The sequence below is a fragment of the Adiantum capillus-veneris genome, chromosome 5, assembly GCF_014529385.1.
Source record: "Adiantum capillus-veneris isolate H3 chromosome 5, ASM1452938v2, whole genome shotgun sequence".
In the NCBI taxonomy this organism is placed as follows: Eukaryota; Viridiplantae; Streptophyta; class Polypodiopsida; order Polypodiales; family Pteridaceae; genus Adiantum; species Adiantum capillus-veneris.
Window position 1 is genome coordinate 36,841,103 of NC_140935.1, and position 12,025 is coordinate 36,853,127.

Below are 12,025 nucleotides of genomic sequence, written 5' to 3' on the forward strand. Positions count from 1 at the left end.
GCACAATACTTCTATCACATATACATATGACATGTTTTTTGCTCGCATTTATTACAAATTAGTTATATTTGATTCATATTCATAAAATATGAGATCAAGTAGTAAAACTATAAACAATCACAAAATCTTCTCGAGACATGTCTCACAAAAAGTGGCTTGTCTACTACAAGGAACATACTTGTTGGATATATATTTAAATAACAAAAACTCAAAAAAGAGAGTAACATCCCAAAATTGCAAGTATCATCCCAATAAGAGTTTGCTAGTGAAGCTAAATCTAAAGTATTTCAACTTCGTCTTGACCAATGTCTTCTCCTTTGTCCTTAGCAAGCTTCACTTTCTTGCATTGGAATGCTCAACTCACCAAAACATCTAATGTCTCGAGTCCTTCGTGAGATTTCTTAAAGTCAAATGATCCCTTAGGAGTTTTCTCTTGAATTTCTTTCAAAAAGTCATCAAGTCTACGTTGTCCTCTCCCATAAGCTTCAAAGCAATGGCTTCCTTGTTGATTGATTTATGTTATTGATCTATTACAACCAGCAATCAACCACATATCAAGTAAATCTTTAGCTCAAAAAAACTTAAAGTATATGTTCTTTGACATTTACAAAAGGCCCAACGCTAGGTATACATGAATTCACATACATGAGTTAGTGTTTTGATTCCTTGACGAGAAACATTCATGTTCATCTTCCGAGCAATTGGAATCTACAAAATCAATAAGTCACATAAATTTTGTTAATGAGCTCAAGGGAATAAATATAAACAAGTTAATGGTAATATACTTTAGAAGAGTCCTCTTTGTATCTTGCAGGGACTTTTCTCTCCCTCTTTGAAGTTCCATTTGTCTTGACAATAGTTGTACTACATGGTTGCTTGTTGGAAACATCCTTATGAACTTATTAAAACATGTTAATATGTAAGATGTAAGTTGAATACATATATTTATTAAAGAGTTAGTGATATAAACATACTTTCTTTTTCAAGGGAACGCTCTTCTTTGTTTTGTTTTTTCCCTAGCAATAGGACCAAAGCAAAAAATTCAACGAACTACCACACAACTATAGCATTCAAGTATATCAATGAACTACCACACAACCATAGCATTAAAGTATTCATGTCAATGATTTTGTGACACTCACCAATTATAGTTTACTCACACAAGCAACTTTTTGCTTCTTATATTGTGCATTGTTGATGGGGTTATCATCATCATGAAAGACATACTCAAGTTGAAACAAACATATAGACATTTAAATACTTAAAGTGTGGTAAATGTACCATTTCAAATGGCTCTGTATCACTCTCCTCATCATTTTCCAAGGGATGCTTTGCAGCCTGCACATAAACTTACATTAAATAACTAGAACATTTATAATTACCATAATACTCAGAAAATATACCAAAGGTAGTCTCACAAAATTGTGTATGATAGATATAGAATGGTCTTCAGAGGGCTTGGTCAAGTCAAACATTTTCTATGTATGCTACAATAAAAAATAAATAAACTTTCAAACTTAGAAAAGCATATGTTTTTGCTTGCTCAAAATTGGTTTAAGAAGTGTTACTCTTTTGTTTTCATCGGCGGTGTTTTCTAAATCAATGCAAAATCCTGCACTCAAAGGTGATCTACTTGCCACAACATTGATCTACTAAAGTATACTTAGTTTGTGTAAGTAAAATATACTACAATGTGATGTATTTGAATTTCCAATAACTTTAAAGTACCTCTTTGACTTGCTTGTTTGGAGTCCCAGTGCCTTGGCCATTCAGCTTTGAAGAAAAAACTTCTATTGAAAACAAAATGCGGTACGAGTGAAGAACATCTTAGTGGCCACCCCGGGGAGGTCACCTAAGAAAAATGTAACCTATCACGTAAGTTCAACAGAAGGGTATTTAAAGTTCTTAAAACTTACAGAAATATATATACAAAAGGACGTTATTTTTTCAAATTTGAAAAAAACTTACAGATTTTAAAAGAAACGGGTACATTATATTCCTAGCAAAATTTACAGATAAGTGGTTTTACAAACATGTATGGAACGCACGTGATATGGTAGTTTTACACATAGTGAACCCCCCGAGGTGGCCAGATGCTGGTTATACAAACTTGATCAAGCATCTTTGAGTCCCAAGTATCAGCTTTTGTGAAAGAGGAGGTTGATTTCATATGTGAGGATGATCCATGCAAAATATTTGTCACCTATGAAAACATGTAAATAAATTACTCTAGTATTCATGGAGATAAGTTCAAGAACACACTCTACAAATACATGTCTTGAATGTCCCAAATCGTATTCAGGAGACAAATTTGTTGGTTCCAAGTAAGTGAAGGCCCTGTTTGGAGTGCCATTTTCCTTGAGAGCACAAAATTAATACATAAGAAACTCCTCTAAGAAGATATTTAAATATTATGTAATTGACCAACCTCCAATTGAACTTCACAATTATCTTTCTTCCCTTCTATAGTTGAATTGACACTAGACATTTCTTGTAAAACTGAGGAAAGACTTGTATCCTTGCAAGGTTGTACCTAAAGAGATGTCACAAAAAACTAAGCAAAAAATTAAAAAGTATAAGAAAACATTCTTATCAACTCTTTGGAAGTTGTTTTATTCTCATTCATACTTAGATACACAACTAGAACTTCTATCACTTGTACCTAGATTCAAATATACCAAGGTGAGTTACTAATCAGTCCAAAAATAACCATATCAAATGACACAACATAAACTCAATCATTACTCACAATTTTTAATGATGATACTTGTACGAGGCTTCTGGGAATATGAAGTTCAATGGCATCATGATTGATTGATTCAATCTAAACCCTCCATTGGTCATACTTATTTCCACCACTTAGCTTTGAAAGAACTACTCCTATGCCAACTTGCTTTGTGTTTGCATCAAGAAATGGAATAAAGCAAAACTGTTGTGGCATACCTTGAAGAAACAATCCACATCTACATTGGATACTCTCCTCTAATATGATATTGGATGATCCCATGATAGTCACCTTCTCTTGTAATATACTTGCTGGAACATAGCAAACATCATGCACGGTTGGTGTATGCAAGGCTTCGCTATCATTTCCTTGGCTTGCATCTTCCCTATCCAAATTGACTATTATTGCATCCAATTTTTCACCTTCAGTGATTTCTCTTGATATCTCCCAGTGAAGCTCCTCCTTTGACATATGATTGCCTTTACTAGTGTTTGGAAAGACACTACAAGAGGTTGTGTGCTCTTGTGACGCTCTTAGCGACGAAAATACACTGGGTTTTTATAACCCCCGGCGTCGCTATAACCGTCGCTAAAAGCGTCGCTACGAGAGCGTCGCTATCTGCGTCGCTATAGGCGTCGCTATATAGCGACGCTCATAGCGACGCAGATAGCGACGCTCTCACAGAAGAGTATAGCGACGCATATAGCGACGCTACAGAGCCATAAATAGCGACGCTTATAGCGACGCCTGAGAGAATATTTTTTTGGTGGCAGGGCATTGAATGCCCTGCCACCCATCAACCATATTGTACTTGATTCACTTTTTAAAAAAAGTGCAAAGATAAATAATAGACCCAAAATAGTCACCCACACGACGCATTGTTTGCAAAATTGACAATTGTACACATCATAGACAAACTGAATTGATTGGCAAATGTAATAATGACAATTGTACAACATCATAGGCATAAAGAATTGATTGGCAAAAGGAATTGCGGTGACAAATGTAATAATATACATGGTTCAAAAAGACGTATAAAATCCGTCTCATGATACATAAGCTATGAGAAACCCTAAACTAATGCTATCTAGCTACGGCTAAACTGACGTCGTCTAATCAGACGTTTCATCGCGTCCAAGCGGCGTATCTGTCGGATTCTGCAAAAAAAGACAATAAGACAGTTTTCAGTAAATATAAACATATAACGACATTTATAAAACAATACAAAAAATAAAAAAGAGTAAACCCTAATACTAACCATGCCACCGCGAGAACTGAGAATGTCCATCAGGGCGTTTAAGCCCTTCCTGCCTGCGTACTCGCGCTCGTACGGTGTGGGATCACGTCCTGTCATCGACCACTGTCAAAACATACAAAGATTTCATTATGTTAGAACTAAAAAACTCATAAACCCTAAACTATCGAACATGCATAAAGAGCAATGTGAAAAGACTTACAAAATCGGCCTCAAATGATGCCCATCCACCGCTCCCCAAGTGGTGCGAGCTCCCTGCCTCTACTCGCGCTCTGGCTGCATCCTTTTGTTGCTTCCACTTGTCGGGATTCTCGCGCGCTGCTTTCTTCGCATTCTTCCAATCTTCTTTGGCCAGCCAATCTGGCCTATTCCACCCATTCTTGATTGCTTTTTGCACTTCGGAACGCTTGTGTTTGCAGTATTCGCGCATTCGAATCTTCATCAGGTCTTCATTGAAGCGCTGATCCCGTGTTGGAACGGGAAACTCATCATGAAGTATGCTGATGACTCTGTTTTTTAAATCACTTGGTACTTCACTCCATTTGTTTAGTATATAGTGTCTAAACAGCTGAGAGCAAAGACCACGCATGCGCGAGATCACCTTCTTGTCGTCATCATCCATGATGATGCCGCCGCTGATGTCGACGGAGTAAGGCAAGCCCTCTGGCTGGTGACGCGTGAACCTGGGTGTCCCGGCAGGGGTCTCTAGCGGCGTGTCGATGGGGGTACGGACGTCAGGTGTCTCCATCGGCGTCTGGGCGCCGAAGCGAGGAGTGTCGAGTGGGGTGGCTCCTGGCGGAGTAGGTAGAGGTATGTAGCTTCTAGGAACAGTCAGCCGTGCAAAACCTGGCGTAGACGGCGATGCTGTGACTGGTGTGGGGGCGGGCAAAGAAGGGGAGGGTAAAGAGCCTCGTCGAACACGAGGCGGTGTGGAGGCATCGGTGGCGCAATCCCCACAACAACCGCCACCGCCACCACTAGAGCGCCGGTGTCTAGACGAGTGTGACGCTCGTCTCGTCGACGCCGAAGCTTCGGAGCGCGCCGAATGCTCCGAAAGAGAGGGAGATGCGGATGGTGTAGGAACGCGCGATGATGGGCCAGAGCGATGACGCTCCACGTACCACTGTCTCTGCTGCGGTGACAAAGAAGAAAGAAACTCCTCATCATCCATACCTGCATTAAACACACGAATATTTAAACTTAATATTGAATGAATAGAGTAGACAATGACGCAAAGACCATTAAATACAATGACGTAATGACGCATATAAATACAATGACGCAATGAATCGAGTGGTAGAAGAGGCAAGTCGAAAACTCAGAATTTTCAATCAAAAGATGTGAGCGCGAGTAGAAAAGAGCGTTACACACCATGGAAGCTACTTAGAGAGCTAGAGCTTTTACAGCACGGAGCAAAATTGTTCAAATACAATATTTGTGGCTTTAAGAGATCTCTCTCTCATCCTCGCATAACTCAGCATAACTTCCTATATCTATATAGAGCTCTCCGTTTAAACACATATCCTCTGTTTCATTTTGTAGCTCCTCTGCATGCACCCCATATAGAGTAGTAGCATCTTGATGCTCGTCTGGCACCACCGCAGCGGCTTCTGATTGAGCATCTTCTCTAATCTCCTCCATTGATGTCGTTGTGATTGGCACATGGTAGCCTTCATACGTCCTTGCACTATGAGGGGCTACCTCTATGACGTACCACCAGTTTGATGTAGACTTTGTAGGATGAAATACTACCTGCCAGAGCCACATAACTTACATGAGAGCTTTCAAGCACATAACTTGTAAAAGGGGGATGTTAACTATTTATATACTTACTTGTTCACAATGCTCGGGTAGTACGAAAGTGTCTCTTAGGTCAGTCCATTTCTTAGTAGAATCCACCTCAAGAAAACCAGACTCTCCTCTACGCACAGTAGCGTTTCGACCCTCCATGATTATCTTGAACCATTGCACGTCGAACAAGTCGACAAAAAATCCTCTGTAATCGATCCTCAAAATCTCTTACAGCGTGCCGAAGTAAGTGAGTTCCGCCACCACGGGATCTGCATCAGAGGAACGTCGTCGACTAGACTGTTCAAATTTTGCCATGATTCCACAATCTTGAGTAAAACGCTTTTTGTCGATTCGTTCCACCCTAAAATGTCGACCTTTACACCATGCTGCTGTGTATGACTTATACTACAACGAACAAAGATTATGAGTGTCCGTTCAAACGTTTATAAATAAAGTCACTTGCTAGTCGTACATTGCAAACTTACCTTGGTCGCGCAACCCCGAGAGTACTCCCACTCTTCTTCAGTCACTTCGTCACCGCATTGTTGTGTGCTTTTCAATTGGTTGTGCAACCATCTTAAGCTCATGAAGGTTGGTAGGCTCTCCAGAACCGCTGGATAGTGCATCGGTGGTCGTCTTCCCCGTCTCCACTCGATTCGTGCCCTTTGTCGCTCTTGCTTTGCATCCTCATATTGTGAAATCCACTTTTGCATCACTGGATTGTGAAGCATGCAAAATCGGTTGATTTTAGCCTCTAGATCTTCCGTCATCTTCTTCTCAACACCGAGATTGCACATGACAATCCCAGATATGCGCTCATCATCTATGGTTCGCCATAGCGTGTCCCGGGATTTATCAAATCCGTCTAGCCACTCTCCAATGTACACTAGGGACTCTGATACCAACCAACCTTCTGCCATGCTACCCTCCGGACGTGCCTTTTGACGCACATATCCCTTAAGCGTTTTCATGAAACGCTCTAAGAAGAACATCCATCTGGAATGAACTGTGCCAGCTATTTCCACCTCATCAACTATGTGAATAAGAAGATGCACCTGAATGGTTAGCATTGTAGTAGGAAAATGTTTCTCAAACATGCACACAAGCTCCGCAGCATTTAGTTTGGCGAATGGTATGGAGTCTACGTCGATCTCCTTTTGTGAGATCCATTGCACCAGCTTTGCAAGTTTGTAGATTGTGTTACGGATGTCGAGAGACAAACATCCCTCAATGGCAACCGGTAAAATAAACTGTAAAGTATGTGCAGCAATGATATTAAAGTCCACATTTTATGCAATGATATTAAAGTCCACTATGAACGTACCTGACACATTTTATGCCAATCGTGTGACTTCAAACCGGTAAGCTTTCCTTCTTTAGTAAAACACGTTCGGAGCGAGTGCATTACGCCAGTGGGGGTCCGCAAAGATCGAATGGCCTCTTTTACTTTGCGTTCTTGGGCTCCTGTGAAAATCCATGGTGCTTTAGGAAGTTTTATCGATCCATCAGACGCTATTTGCGGCCAATATTGCTCCATACGATCCACATTTCTAAGGTCAACTCTGGCTCCCAAAGTATCTTTCTTGCCGGTCAAATGGTCCCATAGTAGATTACCCACATTCTTAAATATGTGCATTGGATCGAGCAAGTGATTGATCACGAGTCGGGGCCAGTATGGTAACTCGTACCATAGAGATAGTCTCTTCATCCCTGGAGGCAATCCGTCATCGCACATCTCCTTCTGCTCTAACCATGCTTGTGCAGACATCCTTGGTGGCTCTCTTCCCAAAAAGCCGTCGCGTAACACATGATTCTCCGGAAGATACGCTTGATGACCTTCGTAGATTTGCTTCTTCAGTGAGGGTGCCCTACGTGCATTCAGTCTAGGTCCACATGTGACACATGCTCTGTATCCGCTTGTTTGAAGCCCTGCATGTATACACATGATAATAGATCAACTATGGGAAAAAACAAGATTTACAGTGTCTGAGAGAGGAGTGTCAATAGATCACCTGAGCATTCTGTTAGCCCGGGATAGTCATGCATGGTCCACATTAGAATACCTCTGATCAAAGCATTCCGTCGTCCTGTGTGTCGGCTCATATCCACCACCTCTATGCCAATCCACAATTGTTGTAGCTCTTCCAATAGTGGACGAAGATACACATCCATATTCCCCACTTTATATCGCCCTAGCACAATCAAGCTTAGCCATAGGTGCCCCTTCTTCGTAGTCAACCACGGGGGAATGTTGTAGTTGACGATGACAACGGGCCATACACTGTAAGATGTTGATCTTTGACCAAATGGATTTACGCCATCCATAGCCAGGCCTAAGCGCAAATTTCGAGCTTCCCTGGCAAAATCCGACCATGTTCCATCTATATGTTTCCAGGCTGCGCAATCTGCAGGAATTCGTAGCACACCATCCGAAGATTTATTCTCCTCATGCCATGATGCTAGGGCGGCCATGGACTTACATTCGAAGAAATGCTTGATGTGAGGAAGCAAAGGAAAATGTCGCAAAACCTTTTGTGGAATTTTTGTCCCGTGGAGATCTACTCGATATCTTTCGGAATCACATTTCGGACACTTCTCCATGTCTGTGTATTCCCCTCTGAAAAGAATGCAGTCATTAGGACAACCGTGGATAGAATTGTAATCCATCCCCAAGTTTCGCAAAATCTTTCTTGCTTCATCTCGGGAATCTGGCATCACATTGTCAGCTGGTAGAATGTGCTCTTTCAGCAATCTACACAACATAAAAATATGATACAGTCGTGTAAAAATCTATCAGATCATTATACATTTAGAGTTCTATTAAAGTAAACTAATTGTAATAGATCACCAGAAAAGCGCTGTGACGCTAGTGTCACTCCATCCAAACTTTGCCTGCATGTTGAGAAGAACCAGGAGTGCTTTCAATCTAGACATACGTGCTCCATTATACAATGATGTATCGGCTTCACTTTTCATATCATCATAGATAAGCCTTTCTGAATCCATGATCGTCTCGATCATTTCATCAATCTCGGGCTCAAACATTGCCTCGTTGGGAATGTGCTCTGCATGATCATCCCTCGAGCTGTCAGAGGCTACATCTTGTGGCCTCACATATGCTGCTTGACCAAAGCGCCTGCGAATACGTCTATTGGGTTGCAAGATTGCTGCTTGTTGGCCAGCGTCAGAGTCCGACGAGTTATAATTGGCAACAACTCGATCTATAATAGATGGATCGAACTCGCCAAATTCGCGAACGTGCTGCAAAGAAACACGTCTTGTCCGTCGCACAGCATGCTTGCATTGATTACAAGGACATAAGACCCTCGTTGAGAGATAGGTGTTTCGGTTGGACGGTCCCACATCCTCGTCGCTACTCATAATGAGGATAAAAAACTTATAACCTGGACAACAAATTTAATATTCTATTGGCATTCTTCGTCTTATCTCTCTCTCTCTCTCTCTCTCTCTCTCTCTCTCTCTCTCTCTCTCTCTCTCTCTTTACCTCACATTCTCTAGTCATGTCCAATCCCCGCACACCTCGGTCTAGAGGTGCACGGAGATCAGAACCACCGGGTTATAATCTCGTCTTTATTGGTCAATACCTATATTTGTGGGTACAAGAAATTTAGACACCCACGTCTACATGATACTGCATGTAGTGGACAAAATCCCTTTGCCTCTTCTCTAGCTGTAGCACTTCACTTCATCTTAACATCTTTTCACAGTAGATCTTTTCACTGTTCGTCTAACTCTAAACCCTAAACCGTAAGTAATTCTTGCGTGGACTCAATCTAACGTAAATAAGCGTAAATCTAAATAAACGTAAATCTAACTAAAAATAAAGCTAAATCTAATTTAACGTAAGTCTAATGACTAGAGGTTGTCTAGATGGTCATTGTGTCGAGGATGTAGTGACTCTTGCCGCCCTGAAGATCCACCTTCTTCCCTATCTTCTGAAGACATTTCACCAGTACTTTTGGATCGACGGAGCCCACCATGAGTGAAGGCAGCAATACCCTATATTCCATTGAGGGCTTTCTTCACCCGCTTCATGCAGGCATCGCAGTCTATGGAGACCCGCATCTAATCTAATATAACGTAAATCTAAATCTAGCTTAAATAAACGTAAATCTAGTTTAAAATAAACCTAAATCTAATTTAATGTAAGTCTACATATAACCTAATCTTTAACGTCTTTTAAGATAGTTTCCTACGACGTTATAACTCTCTTCTTCCTGTGTGTGTGCGCGTGTGTGGATGTGTGTGTCAATACAAAGAGATAAATGGTATAACCTTTCTATCACCCATGCCAAGTATGATAGATTGATTATGCCATTTCTCTCTTGAATAATAGGTCTTCAGTTCAACTCCTCGTCGGCTAGATCTTTAGGTCTTTTAATTTTAATTAGTTTCCTACGACGCTCCCTTAGTTTCTCTTTCAATGTGTGTGCGTTTTTTTGGATCGTATGCATGTTTTCTTTCTCTTTTCCTCTCTCAATGTGTGCGTTTTTTGTTTATGCATGTTCTCTCTCTCTTTTCCTCTCTCAATGCGTGCGTTTTTTGTTTATGCATGCTCTCTCTCTCTTTTTCTCTCTCAATGTGTGTGTGCATTCTTTGTTTATGTATGTGTGTGCGTTTTTGCACTCTCTCTCGCTCTCTCTCTCTCTCTCAAAAACACTATGTGTGTGTGTGTATGTGTGTGTGTGAGAGAGAGAGCGAGGGAGAGAGAAAGAGGGGAAGGGAACATGAGAATGAGGCGAGGGAAGGAGCATACCTGGCTCTCCTTCCTCTCCTCGTGTGTGTGTGTGTGTGTGTGTGTGTGTGTGTGTAAAAGAAAAAGAGAGAGAGAGAGAGAGAGTGAGGGAGAGCGTTACCTGCTCTTTGCTTGAGGGCGCCGAAAAACTCAGATCTGAGATCTGAGTTTTTGGGCGCGCTCAGTTATTTTTTTTACCCCAGCTGGCGTCGCTATGAGCGTCGCTATAAGCGTCGCTATGAGCGTCGCAAATTTACAAAGAAATTTGCGACGCTCATAGCGACGCTTATAGCGACGCTCATAGCGACGCCGGGATTTTTTTTTTTGAGCGTCGCTGTGTGAGCGTCGCTAATGTGAAGAGCCTCTTGTAGTGAGATTGGCCCTGCTTTGAGCCTCATATACCGTCTATGCTAATTTAGTTTGAGAAGAATTTGTCACCCTGTCATGTAGTCACTGTCTTCTAGTTCTTTCTTGTTACGCAAAGGAGACAATGTCTTTCTTTTTTGATGGATGAACTTATCAACTGCCTCTCTCATTTTCTTGTCCTTAGCAAAGTATGCATACATGAACTTTTTAGGTGAAAATAAACCAAGTCCTTGCTTAGCCCACCTGCAAATTTGCTCCAAGTTTCTATTATATGCACGATGCTCCAAAGAGAAATTGGCGTGAAGAAAGGGTTTCTCCTTTGCGGTTGCTGGAAAGATTGGAGTCTTGGATCCTGGCATACATTGAAGGGTGGTGTCACTTGAAAAATGATTTTCTTCTTTCTCCTCCTCATGTGACATTGAGGATGATTTAATTGTGGTGAGTGACTTTTGATCATTTGGAACGTGCTTCTCTCTAGGCAATGAAGTCTAATCTCTCTCTGCAACTTTACTTTGAGCCCAGCTATGCAACGCAAACATGTGTCCACTTATTTCAACTCCTAGAGCTTCCCATGAAGCAACAAACATGTACAAAAGACTTCTTCCATTGACATTGTTTCTGTGTATGCTGCGTGTGTACCGATCTTGACCCAATAATCCTTTAATGAAACATGAGACTTGATGAGCATCCCATTTATAAATGCTCGCCAATGGTTCGTCTTCCATGTTGACTTAAATAAAGATAACCTATTCAAAAAACACATGAATTAAAAGCCAATGGTAAGAACCATATAATAATAGATCAAATAACACTCGTTAAAAACCAATACAATACCATTGCCCCGCTCATTATACCTAGTGATGATTCTAAATTCTAAAATCCCCTATTATGCCATTTGTATCTGCGGAGCAACACAAAGAGAGACCAATGTAATTAATAAATAACTGATAGAAAACTATAAACATATCTCATGTTATTTCACCCCCATAAGCACTAACAAAAAATTTTGAATACATAGCTAAAAAATATGCATAATTTCTGTGTTTTGAAACACTCATAAATACAAAAGAAAGAAGAGAAATGTATATAGTCTCTCCTAAATGGTGATGACTGTATTATGTACATTGCCATT

At 40.9% G+C, this 12,025-nt stretch overlaps 1 pseudogene; it reads right to left on the reverse strand.

Moving 5' to 3' along the window:
• Positions 1 to 621: 621 nt before the first annotated feature.
• Positions 622 to 11,618, reverse strand: LOC147457151 (uncharacterized; annotated as a pseudogene).
• Positions 11,619 to 12,025: the final 407 nt, after the last annotated feature.